Here is a 14,003-nt window from a genome sequence, read left to right as displayed (position 1 = left end):
AGCAAGACAACCCTGCAGATCTGTTGCATTGCAATAACCAGTGGTGCATTCAAACGGCAAGCCTGCGTGACTACAAAATTAGAACAATATGAACACTAGTGGTGCAACTGATCACAAAACTCATGGTTCGGATCATATTATGGATTTTGAGTCATGGATCGGATCAGCAAAAAAATAAGTAACTTTACCAAAAGCTTACTTTTAGTGCTTCTATACCACATCAAAAACTGCTAGCTTAACTAACAAAGTTAGTAATAAAACAAACCACAATTACACTAATTACAAGCAAAGAAGAATACAACATAATACATTTATAAATAGTCACTATAAGTATTATGGTACACAATAGTGTTGTCACGGTACCAAATATTCAGTATTCAGTACTGATACCAGTGAAAATCCACAGTTCTCTGTACCAATTTCGGTACCAAAGCAAAACACAAAAATATGCTAATAAAAAAAAAAACTTTTTATCACTAAAAATAAAACCGATGCAATTCTTTATACTTATTTACAATTGTGTTTAAAAGTTCTTCTACAAGTAATATAATTATGAAAAACAGTAAACAAGTTTCACCCAAATTTAATTGGTCTTTTATGAAATTTTAACATTTTATTTTTTGGTAAATAAAGGGGATTTGCTGTTAAAATTTAAACATGGAAGAAATATTGTCTGATTAATTTTTAATTAACAGTAGTAGCAGTATCACATACGTTTTTACAAAATAATAGTAATATTTCTAGCACAATTCCTTTATGTAAAAATGAATTTGTAGTGAATGCATATGTCATTTATCTGAACTTAAGACTGGTGGTGATGCTAATTCTAAATTAACTCCATTATTTTGACAGGAGAAGACAACAAAGAATGAACTGAAAAGTACAGATCGCTTGATGGAGAGAGAACTCCGAAGCGTTCAGTGTTCAGCAAGTGAAAATCTATCTGCACCAATCTTATAATAGCCTCGAACACACACACACACTGGCGAGTACAATCTAACAATTTATTAGCCAATGGCTAACAATAGACATAATTTAGTCACCCCGAGTAAAATGTATTCACATATGCGAGTGACTTACTCGCAATGTAGAGGCTGTTTTGACGTTTTTCCGTAAATACCTTTAAATTGACACTGGTCTTACTCAAATGCAGTGGTAAAATGCTTGTGAAGTGACTCAGAACAGTTCTGGTGATATTGTTTGTGTATTTATGTCCTCATTATTGCAAGCGTCATGCGCTTCAGTCTATGTAGTAAACAAACCATTCATTCATTCACACAGAGACATGCACGCAGAACATGCAGGATGCAGATTTCAACCAACTTTTGCGGCTTAACATTTACAGATACTGGTCCATATGGAGATTTGATTAATTTATGCTAACTTTGACAAATTCCGTGACTGTCCACATTAAAATGTAAGTTTAATTTCCATGACTGGATTTTGAGATTCCGTCTGCGCTTTCTTCTTCGCGGAAATCATAGCGCTGTATGCATCCAGAACCGGGTTTGAACGTGTCCTCGGTACCACCTGTACTTACAGAAACCTGGTACTGTGACATTTTCTTTTTTTGTACCAACTTGGTCCCGAATACCGGGTCTTTTGACAACACTAGTACAGAAATATTATAATTAAGTGTAAAACAACAGTAGTGCGCACTGCACAAGTTAAAGTTTAATCTTTGTTGAAGCTGTGGTGTTATTTGACTAGCAGACAGAAGCAGGTATTTATTGGCTGCTGTCTCTTTAAAGCAACACTATGTAACTTTTTCTGTGTTCAAACTTTGCAAAATGTATATATTGAGGGAGTACATCATAAATTCATCTTCCAGATCACCTCTGTCTTATCCCAAATCACTACGGTACATTTATAAGTGTATTTTTTTGGACTGTTGTAGCCTGTTCGGGTCATAACCACTGCGGAGTAAAACATACCTGTGTGAATTGCCATAGACAAACTTGGAGAAGTAGCTCCGGTTAGAATGTTCTTCCACAGAACGCATGCAAATGCATGGACCTAATACTGACACACATCTGGTTTCTTTCTCAGTTTACTTTCACTTAACCAACTATTTTTACTAGAATACTTGCCAAAACGGGTATTTTAACATAACTGTGTGCATGTGAAAGAAGAATCAATTCAGTGTTCAAGCGCAGCCTCTCTATGCTGAGTGCACAGAAAACAAGTGCACAAGTTAAAATGTTTGGATGTGTAAATTGGCAAGAGAAAACGTGCAAATGTAAAACTTTCACTCTACGATGGTTATACTTAAGTTAATCCACGAATCACATGCATGTTGAACCGTGGGGCCTGATTTTTTTTTTTTTTACGATATCACACCCCCCAATCTGAATGCATCTTTCCAGAAAAACCAAATATACTAATGAATTTCTTTACAGCTAAAATGCAAAAATGACAAATGAGAGAGAGGGAAAAAATAAAAATAAAACATACTGTAGTTCGTAGGGAGTGGGAGAAAAAAATTTATCTGATTATAGTCTACGATTGTATTTTCAACTGTTATTATTAAAATTGGAATAGATTGAGCTTTTTTCCCCCCGCAAATGGCACAAGTGCGCGCTAGTGTTGTGACGGGCTTCATTGCACAGAATTTGTGCTTTGTGCATTGCTTGACAGTGTGTGCTTCCACCCACCGTGTTTTACTTTGGATATGCATTTAGTTATGTTTGGAATGCAGTACTATTAGATGTACGAAACCCGCGCACTTACAGACTTTCGTGCTCGCTTAGTGTTTGTTGTCCTGAAGCTCAATCGGGACTGTGGTTAAACGCAATTGCATCTCCAAATACTTTTAAATGAAACTGAGGTAAATACAGTCAGTTATGTTTTCAGAGCAGGACAGAACATCTGATATATCGAAACAGATCTGTGTATTAGTGTAAACGCAACCTGTTAAAGCTGCCTCTGTCTCTCATCAATGATAAACAAACGGTAATAACGCGGTTAAAAAAAAAATCTGTAAACTTCCGGAGAAAGAAACTTTAATAAAACTTATTTAAATAAGTAATTGTTTTAAAAAGTAGTATGCTTAATAAAAAAAAAATTATTTTGCACAAATTAAATGTTACAATTTATATGAAAATGTAGCCATGTGCAAGTATTACTGAAAACTGAGAATGTGACACATAGTTGATAATGATAATGGTAATTGAAATGAATCGTGAAACCAGTGAAGATTCACACCCCTATTTTTAAGACTGCAGTACTGACATACAGAGATTCCAACTATAAACAAAAATCATAGAAATGGCATTTTTGGTTAAAATGTATAGTTATAAAGATTTTTTTTTTTTTCACAGAAGAATTAGGAAAAAAGGTAGCTCAAGATTAGTTTTGGAATTGGATCGTGACTCCCAGAATCTGAATCGGATCATGAAGTGCCTAAAGATTCCCACCTCTAGTAGTTTGTGCTTGTTCAAACATCAAGATAAAGCAAGTGGAGTCAAGTTATATAAAAAAAAAAAAAAAAAGGAACAATAAAAAACACTTTCTTCAACACTCCCGAAAGAACTTGCAGACATGATATGGTCTGCAATTTGTCTTAAAATTACAAGTATGCACGAACAGGTCTCGACTTGAAATGGCTGTCCGTATTTGGCGTCATATGTCAGACTATTAAATATACTATACTATATAAATGTGTCATAACTATTAAAGCAGAAAGGACAAGGCACTATCTCACTAAGGCGCTATGGTATTTTTAAGTGCTTTTTATTGCCTCTGAGAAAATGCAGAACACCTTTGCCAGTGGCTCTTCCCCACAAGTGAATTTTGTCTGTATTCTGTATGGGCATTGCTAAAAAAAAAAAGAGCTAGGTGATTTAGTCAACAAACTAAACCTTTTTCGCAAAACAGATGCTACAAATCATTTCTTCAAGGGTTTGACCCTAAGGTTTTACTCATAAAAAAAAAAAGACCATGACAAACTTTTCCCTTTTCATAAACCAAGCTGTTAGAAATAAAAAGATGGAAGGAACAACTTAAAGGTAGACTGGGACATGTTTCAAAATTTTACATGAGGACTAAATAGTTTCCAGCTGGTTTTATATGTATGAACTATGTATGAATGTATGAAAGTGATTAAGGAACAAATGCAAGTGTAAGCGCATGTTCATTATCTAGCCAAAATAAAAGGGAGCAAAACATTTTTATGCACACAGCATCCAATAGGATAGAGTCAAATTTATTGCTTAAGTATGGCTCAGTATCATGAAGACGACATAAGGACATCTGGGCCAACAGATAAGTAAAAAGTCACCCGGGGTAACCAGGGAGGGGTGGGTATTGGAAACATGATTCTTGGATATTCGCTTTGCGAATATCTGAGCAGCAGATATCAAATGAAGCCAATGCAGTATTTACGTCACAATACTTTAAGGTCTTTTCCCTTATCAAAGAAACTTTTTAAATAGGGTTTTATGCAACCTATTTGATTAAATTCCATTTTGTCCACAAATTATTTTAAATTTGACCATATATTTTATCAAATTTAACAGACACCCCTTCAAACTCTTTTCCAAGGACAGCATTTAGTCACTGAACCAAATGCCAGCCACACCGCTGGGTTTAGCCTTAAGCTACTGTGAGCGCGAAGACAAGGTCAAGAGATAAAGACCCGAGCTATCAGCCTTTCCACATCACTCGGTGGAAAAATGCTACACCCACTAACAAGTTTCTACCATGTGCATTGGTCTGCATAAATGGCAAAGTATGGTCACTTAAGATAAGATGGCTTTGCTATTCTTTCCTAATCAGAAGTAAACACAGATAATGCAATTTAATTTATGAACATGCCACGGTAGTTCATGTCGTGACAATACACAGAGCCCGAAATGACTACTAAAAATGCTATTGGCCATTTTCAGTCCCACAAACAGACAATAATTCCTACCTTTATACCAGCCCCTTCTTCCTTATCGTCATTCCAATGAGCTCTACACTTTCCTCCGTCCACTCTCCATCCGTGTTTCGAATGATTTCCCTGAAAACGAAAGGATCAAATGGGAGATAAGATTTGATAACTTGGCTTAATCTTTAGCAACTCTAACAGTTACCCACAGCTACATCTCCAAATAAATGATGCAGCAACGCATTTAGTTAAAGGGAGAAAGCTTCTGGTAATCTCCTTAACGGATTACACTGGGAAATTACTCTTCTATAAACAGACAACTATATCTGTGGGTCAAACCGGCAATAACTTTTTCCCTGGCTACCAACACTAGTTCTGCACAATGATTTGCTAATTTATGTAAGATCCACAATGTTTATGTAGTAAGTGAGCTTAATGAGTTCAGCAACAGTAAAATTTTCTGCCTGTGTGACTTAATTTTGTGAACGGTGCACTGGCGTTGTTCAACTCACAAGCGCTGCCATTTTTGTTGCATATGAGAAACATCAAACGCCAAACTAAACAAAGCATAACGAAACTGCGCTACTTGTTTAAACTGCACCGCACTTGAAGAGTAGAGCCTAGTTTATACTCGGCGCATCAACACGAACATGAATCTATATGCAAGCACCGTCACCAAGTTTAGTTTTACTTTGTTTTATCTTCGCAGTTTACCTCACGTTATACTTTTTTTTTTTTTTATGTGCACACTAGGGTAAAGTATATTTCTCTTTTTACATGTATGTGCAGGTTGCACATGCGCAATGAATTTGTTTTGTAGTAATCAGCCACAAGGTGGCAACACTGTCCCAGGCCGTTGTTTCACAGTAGAAAATGGATTTAAAGTGACAGAATAAAATCAATAAAATAGTGGAGACTGTAGGAACAACAAAAGCTCACACTGACAAGTGCCTGTGAGCGAGAGGTTGAGATAGCTCAGCTTTGGTTTAAAACAGTAAAAAAAATATTATCGGCCATAACATACCTGGAAAAACAGAGCAGACACCAGAAACGGATGAAGCTTTCTAGAGCATGTTACAACTGCCTGCGTTTGCGCACAACATCAAATGGACTATTATATACACTAACGTACTAGTACAAAATGAAGTATACTTTGGGCTTAAGTGTACAGTCAAAATGTAGCCTTTCAAAGGGTACTCCATTTGACCATTTGTAGGAACACAGGTGGGTGACATGAACTCTGTTTCATATTTGTCCAGTGTGGGCACTTTCTTCAGAAGTTCCGACTGATAAAATAGTCTTCGCACATAAATACGGGGTTTCAGACACCCCAGTCTGCTGGAGGAGTTGATCATCAGTTATTTTTGTACAGTTAACGGTTACAAACACTATCCTCGTCTCTCCACCTGTATTTTGAGTCTGATTAATTGGCCAAAAAATAACGAATGTCATGGATGAATTTGACTGACAGCATTATTATTTTATTAAAACAAAATTCTATATATAGTGATAATATTGTCACTGTGAATTATTTGGGTCACAATATTCGTGTATTGGAAATTTGATATCACGACAGCCATATTTGGAATAATGTGCACCAATGAATCATCACAATAAGATCAGAAATACACATTATGAAAATAAACTGCACTTTTATTTCACATTGCCATGGGTTTACTGGCGCGCACACACACACACGTCTTGACAAAACATGACAGCTAAAACAACTGACTCAAAGAGACAGCAATAATAATGTTGACTTCCCTTATACTGATAGAGCAGCTTGGCGAGAAGGGCAGTTACCAACAGTAGGGGGTAGAGAAGTACACTGACTCCTGTTTCAACAACTGGGGGTCCTTCAAGCTCATAAAATAAGCCCATAGCATCACAAATACCTGAGAGGGCCAAACAAAAATCTGACGTGAAGAAACAATATAGCCAATTCCAGGGGCTAAAGTCAGCCTATCAAGATTGAGCTTGGGGCCTCACAGGCCTGCCCCTCCCCCAGGAACAACCTCTTCTCCTTAAAGTGTTTAACCAGATGGCCATCTCAACAACAGAAGCCTCCCATACACAAACACAAAGACAGGGGCATCTGTTTATGAAGCGCCAACATAACAAGCACAGCTGAAAGATGACCAGTTAAAAATCATACCAGAACATTTCATTTCACTGCAAGATTTTTAAAAAATTAATAAAAAAATAATTATACATAATAACTGCTCTGGCCAGGGCTGCACAATTAATCAAAGTTAAACTGAAAACATGATATCTTGTCAAATCATAGCAAAGGCTGCAACTGAACGGTTTCAGAGTGAAGCGAGGCACTGTGTTCATTTACACACAAGCAGCTCGTGATCCAGCGGTTTCAGAGTTTCAGAACAGCTCGATTCAAAGTAATTGCTGCTCTTTTTGGGTCGTTTCTAACGTGCATTTGTGAACAACACGCAAACCATCTTTAATATAAATGCATCTTTCCAAACTCTAAATGGCAAACATTCATAAACCAGCAGTTGTCAACAGAAGAGAAGTTTTAGGAGCTCCTTGCAGTTTTCCGCCAAACCAAAAGCTTGATTGGTCTAACATCTGAAACTGAATCAAGACAGTTGTACTGTAAATTATAATTCTAAAATACTTGGTTTCTTATTTTACAGTGAAATCTCACAATAGTAATTTCCTATTTTGTATCTCGTAATTATTCTATTTACTGGTACTTATTATAGTCATACTGATATATAAGATACAGCAAACCTGTAACTTTAACGCAGTCTTCATCAGAAAAATCGCGATTCGATTTTCCCCCCAAATGGTGCAACCCTAGATCTGAGTCACTAATATTGATCAGACGAAACTTGGCTTTTCTCATTATGCGTCAACAGAGGAAAAGCACTGTGATCATATCATTTCAAGAAACAAGAATAAGAAAAAATGGCTTAAATGCTAGAAATACAAAACAATACGAGATCAAACTGTGAAAGCAAATGTGTTATGATCTAGTCCCTGGCACTGTTAGGTACGGACGTGATTATGACCATACAGGGGCAATGTTCATTTCCCTGATAAGAAAAACTCAAAAGCTGTCTATGATTAACTTGGAGTTAAAAGCATGCCGATTAAGCAATATACAGATGCTTCTCTGCATAACAACAAGACAAAAACAAATCAAACTGAAAGTATTCTAGATGTAGATCAGACGTTTTTATCTGGTACATATTAAAATGACAACAATCTCCTGCAGCTATAAACAGTGGAGGCAAAGGTTTGTGACTCATGACTGCAATACAGTAGCGTCACAAAGCGCTACACAAACACTGTTTTTGTTGAAGATTTTAAAACAGCAAAGCTTACTCAGCACTGGGAACCCCTTTAATTCAAACGGAACTGCATTTGCTTACACCAGCAGCCGCTGCTTTGACCCGGCTTTGTTAGTGCTGCCCAGAGTAGCCATGAATAGGAAAAGCCCAGAAGGACGCAAGCTTCGGAAAAAGCAAGCGCTCATCCACACAACTGAAAACGACTACAGAGAGAAGAGCGCACTTACTCACCTGTGTTGCTTCTCTCCAATGTCTTTGGTGGCAATAGCATCCAATTCTCTGCAAGGAAATAAACACAGATCTTAAATTAAGAATTTGACATTGACTTTTCATTCTCTAGTACATAAGTGTTGACAACCAATAGCTATTACAAAAAACATTTAAGAGAATCAAAATGGATCTGGTTAAAAGTTTAATTCTTGGACAGATGGCTACATATTGTGTGAACAACATTGAAGTGTGCGATGACAAAGCAAGAATTTTTGCACCTTACAGTCTAGGAAAATAATTAATATCCTTTCTAAAATGTTCAGTTTCATTACTGGTGAAACAGCAACTACACAAGCAGGCTAATGCAAGTGCCACATACTTGGGTGATATGCCCAATGGCAACCACAAACATCCTATCACATCTCACACCACAAACATGAAACCAAAATCAACTCTCGCCCATATTTACACAGTGATGGACGGACACACTCCTAATCGTAAATCACAGAGCAATCCGGCATGAACAGCAAATCAGCAGACTATATTATTCAACCAGACTTCATTATTTGCAATAAGTGATAAATATAGAAAAAGACTTCTTAAAAATATAACCTGTGACTCGGTTTAACATGAGGTATATAGTTTATTTAGTCGGTTAAAGGCGGATAGCAGCGACCCCTCCTCCTCCCCCCACCGCTGGCTTCAGCTGCTGCTAACGGGGCAAACCAGCAACCTTGACCTGCCCTTACAAAACATTACAACGTAACGCACTCAAAACATGTTTCTACTCTCTTAGAGAGCGACTTTGTGGCGACTATTTTCTTATCTCTGGTCTGGGGGAAGGAAACTGCTTTTTCTGTGGCGTTTTTCATCGGTGTAAGCTAACGTTACCGCGACGTTACACACGAAATGAACATTATAAATACACAGCGTTTAACGCTCCGCACTCCGTTAAGTTATTAAAACGAATAAAGCGTTTATAATGAAAGCAAACTGGTTATTAAATTATTAAATATAATGTTCGTGGATGTGCGCAATTCAGTAGCCGTGCTAAGCGTGCTAACAAACCAGCTGGCTACTAAAGCCTGCGTCTTTTAACAGCTTAACGAATCAAACACGGTTTTATTAACGCTCACTTTAGCAGACAGCGACACAAATTGAATTTTGGTTGAGTTATTATGGATCAAATGCTGCTGGTAGCAATCAGAAAGCGTGTCGACGTCGAGAAAAGTCAATTAAAATTCACATTAAATCAACATATTTTCAAAATACACGAGAGGAAACGGTCCCAAAACGAATGAAGCCTCGCGTTTAAAAAGCGGTGCATTCATAAAGTCGACTTTTATATTTGTAAACGTGTTAGTAACGACACACTTAGACTGCAATGTCACTTCGATGCCATTATGTGAAAGCAGGAGATCAGTGTTCAAGAAATGTTACGTTACTACACAAAGATGCATTTAGACTTTTAGACATAATTCAGAGAGCAGACAATATTTATAAAACAATCCCATTGTTTGACCAGCATGCAAACATAGTAAAACATTAATCCAGTGCTGTGTTCAGCTTAGATATCGCAGATACGCTGCTAGATATGTTATATGGATAAAAATCACCAACATTCACACGAACAAACCGCGAGACTCACCTCTTGTAGTTTAAAGTGCAGCAGAGATGAAATGAAAGCAAATGATAAGGCTATAGAAATTCAACACACTTGCAGAGTCTAAGAGGGGAAACATTTGTCCTGCTCGATCGCCATTTTCTTCTCTCGCGTTCATGCATTCATGCCTAACTGCAGGAAGAGCTCAAGCGCCGCTCTCAGAGCACTTCCTCCAAAGCTACACACTCGCCTCCAAAATGGTGGCCACAGCGAGGCCGTGTTTCAAAAACAAGTGAGCCGTCTAGCTAGACTGCACTTTTGGGCTTCGCGGGCACGTGAGGTATTTTTGAACATCGTAGGGAATTCTAAAGGAACTGAGAAGTAAAGTTCTAAAACAGGTATGATGAGTGACGCGTGAGATTAACTCATTTAAAAGACCCAAAATGATGTCTAGGTAGGAAGCTCACTCGGCTTTGAAACGCAGCCAGAGCTGACGGTTAACCGAGACTCGTCTTGGTGGCTTTGCCGTTTCACTAATATTCGTTGAGTTACCAACGATATAAATTAAAAGTTTGGAGGGAAAATAATTGGGTTATAATGTGAAAATTATTATATGACATGGAAAAAAACAGACCAAGCGAATAGGAATGGACAAATAATCCGGAATAATGCCATCAAGGAATATTTCATCCAAACGGATGGGAATTTTAACATATATTTACAGACAGTTTAAGAAAATAAGATTGTCATGTTGAAACCAGCATACATTTTAAGGACAATGGGGTAAAAATAATCCCAATATATAATAAAAGTAAATAATACAGGCCATGTTTAAGCAATTGGTTAGCCTGTGTCACAAACAAAAAGTCAAAGACTGAATTAGCTTTTTAGAAAAAAAATAGTTTCACTTTATTAAATTTAATGTATTCATGAAATGTATTTATTAGACTGCATCTTTCAATTGTGTTTTTAATGGATGGCATATTTAAAAAAAATCACTTCATAAATTATACATTGTACATTGATGTTCTTATTGTCTGAATATGTTGTATTGAGAACTTTTCTGTGAATAAACTAAGCTGAAACACTTTTAGGGAAACTACCAAGACAAAACAGATTCCTCATTGTTCAGTTGTTTGTTTACAGTGAATACCTTCACCATTATGAAATTCTCTTTCAGCACAAGGCAAAAACACCAACCAAGTGCAAAACCTAAATAAATCTACAACAATATAGACACAGACCAGCTTTTAGTCTGGAATTTGCCTGCGTTTTCACTTTGAAGACAAAGCAGAGGCACAGAGTTGAAAGTGGCTGGGCTGTGCTGTCCTTTCGAAGCGCTCATTCTGCCTCGCTAGGCAGGAACCAAACCGATTGAGCCACTTTCAAACAGAAAACAACCCAAACTTGATCTGAGATTTTACATAACATTTTAATTTGAGTATCATTGCACAAAAGTAGGATACTAAAAATACACGAGCAGGTAGAGCCACATTCCATTGAGTTCAGAGGTACAACACATATATTTAGTAAGATGTTGTTACAAAACAATGTCAACAATCACCGGTATGAAATCACATGAATAAGCCCTTTGCAATCTCAAACAATATTAAATCATTCACTTTTACATTGTCTAAATATAAAGCTCTTTAATAGCGTTATATGTCTTTTGAAACCAAGGATATCTTTTTATTGTCTTTCCAAATTATTATGTGAGTCATATTTAATCCGGATCATTACAGATGTCTTAAAATAAGAAAGTAACTTTGCATGGTGCTCGGGACAGCTCAGGCCTCGGCAACTGCGGTACAGAGAATTAATTTTGTATGAGGCATGAATATTGATGATCAGTGGAGGTCCGGGGCCAGCTGCTTGTGAGTGAGCTAGCTGCAGTAGGACAGGGGTCAGTTTGGTCAGGCCAGTGGGCTGCTCTCCCCCCTCCCGGACCGATGAGAGCAAGGGGAGCCTGGGAACGCGGGCAGATGCATTGTGCTCGGGCAGACAGGGCAGGAGGAGGGGAACAGCTTTGCATGACAAATACACGGCTGGCTTTGGCTCTCAGAGACTCGCTTTCAAACTCACTTTATAGTGAGGTCTTTTGCGCTGGTGTTATATTTCAAAATGGTTTAAATATACACTACATTTCAATCAATAAAACTTGCAAGTTGGCAAAATTTGCTAAAAAAAATAAAATAAATATGCTCATGCAGATGTGACATGTCACTTGCATTATTTGCCTTCCCCTCTTTCGTCTTTACCTCTGTCCCCCTAATCCTCATTATTCTCTGGTCCCCAGATGTACCAAGAGTCTCACCGACAAGGGCGCTATTTTTCATTTGCTCTCGCCCAATTCCTCCACTACCCCATCATTACATTCAATCTCTATCAGTCTCTCACCCATCCCCCAAGAGTCACTCTCTCAGACAGGGTGCCAGCTGTGAAAGGGATTTGGCGGAGCTGAATTACACTCCGCATCCAACCAATTACCTGTCCGACCGTTCGCAGGTCAGCCTGCACTGCTGCTTCCAGGCTCGATTTATCTATCAGACCACTATTCTGCGAGGCATTTATCATTTTCACACAGCCATGTGCCCTGTCATTTATAAATGTTAATAAACACCACTGCCTCAACCTTGAGAGTAAGAGACTATTTTTTTTGCTGTGTTGTGCTAGTTTATGGAAACAGTCCCCGTCATGTACGTAGATCGTTCATATAGCTTGGTTTACCTATGTTTTTAAAATAAGTCTCTTATTCTCACCAAGGCTGCATTTGCTGAACGAAAAATGCAGTAAAAATACATTTTTTTTTCTGTAATGGCAAATATATTTTCAGCATCATTACTCCAGTCTTCAGTGTCACATGATCCTTTAGAAATTATTCTCATATGCTGATTTGCTGCTCAAGGAACAATTCTTCTTATTATTATTATCCGCATTGGAAACAATTGTGCTGCTTAATATTTCTGTGGAAATCTTTCTTTTTTTTTCAGGATTCTTTGATGAATAGAAATGAGAAAACTTTACCTTTACCCCAAGTAATTTTTCAATTTAATGAATCCTTGCTGATTAATTTCTTTCAGAAAAACCTTACTGACCCCAAACTTTTGAAAGACAATGTTTTTATTTATTTGTATATTATATTATATATTGCATAAAATAGCACTATATTTATATATAAGTATTCAGACAGAAATGGAATCAGATTTCAATATCATGGTAAAACTTTCACTTTAAAATGTTCTATCAGAGAAAGGTAACTTATATATAGTAACATCAATGACTATGTTAAAATAATAAAAAAATAAAAAACATTACCAATTTGATTAACACTGCAAAATATATTTTTGGAGCTCCACGCTTAACGCTAACCTTCACATATTTATTTCTGGTGATCTCTTTCTTCACAGCTTGACTTGTTTCAGAGCCAGTCACGTAAAAGCAATATAAAGATGCAAATGACGCTCGGAAGAGCGATCTTATTGTCATTCATGTATGCATGTAGTATATATTTTAGATGGAAGCTTTTTTCACCTAGAGCTGCTGCTACAGATCCAGTCAAAAACTTTGCTCCGGTCCAAATGAGACTCATTTGCATGTGCTCATCCCACCCTCATTTCAATAATCCACACCTATCTGTGTAATGTGTTTCAACTGCAAGGCATGCATTTGAGTTTAGACTTGTGAAGTCCTCTAGACGAGACACACTTTCACTCTTCTGTATGGAGAAAAGTCCAGAAGTGTATGAATTTTAAAAGTAAATGTCACACATATACTTCAAAGATCACGTCACTTCGACTAAAAGTAAAGCCTGGAACCCTGAAGCATAATAATAAAACCCTCAAATTCAAGGAAGGATCTTTCATGGAAACAATTTCCATGCCTAAAGGTGACTTTTTTGCTTTTGTAGATTTGCTAATCTGATCTGATCTGGGTCAAAATCATATCCATAACATAGATGGACACCCTTGTGGCCGACATTGTTCCGTCTCACTGGGGGGTGTTTCTG

The 14,003-nt window shown here is 37.3% G+C and overlaps 1 protein-coding gene across 1 annotated transcript in view; it reads right to left on the bottom strand.

Moving 5' to 3' along the window:
* LOC113047333 (trinucleotide repeat-containing gene 6A protein-like) overlaps nucleotides 1-10,228 on the bottom strand; it is a 33,307-nt gene extending 23,079 nt beyond the window's left edge. Inside the window, exons 1-3 of the mRNA XM_026208684.1 lie at nucleotides 10,043-10,228; nucleotides 8,416-8,463; nucleotides 4,913-5,002 (exon numbers count right to left, since the gene is read on the bottom strand). The gene's annotated coding sequence lies outside the window, so the exon portion shown is untranslated. The remainder of the gene's footprint in view (nucleotides 1-4,912; nucleotides 5,003-8,415; nucleotides 8,464-10,042) is intronic.
* Nucleotides 10,229-14,003: the final 3,775 nt, after the last annotated feature.

This window comes from Carassius auratus, chromosome 28, assembly GCF_003368295.1.
Source record: "Carassius auratus strain Wakin chromosome 28, ASM336829v1, whole genome shotgun sequence".
Taxonomy (NCBI): Eukaryota; Metazoa; Chordata; class Actinopteri; order Cypriniformes; family Cyprinidae; genus Carassius; species Carassius auratus.
Note: the sequence above shows the minus strand (reverse complement) of the source record. Positions and strands in the feature narration are given on the sequence as shown.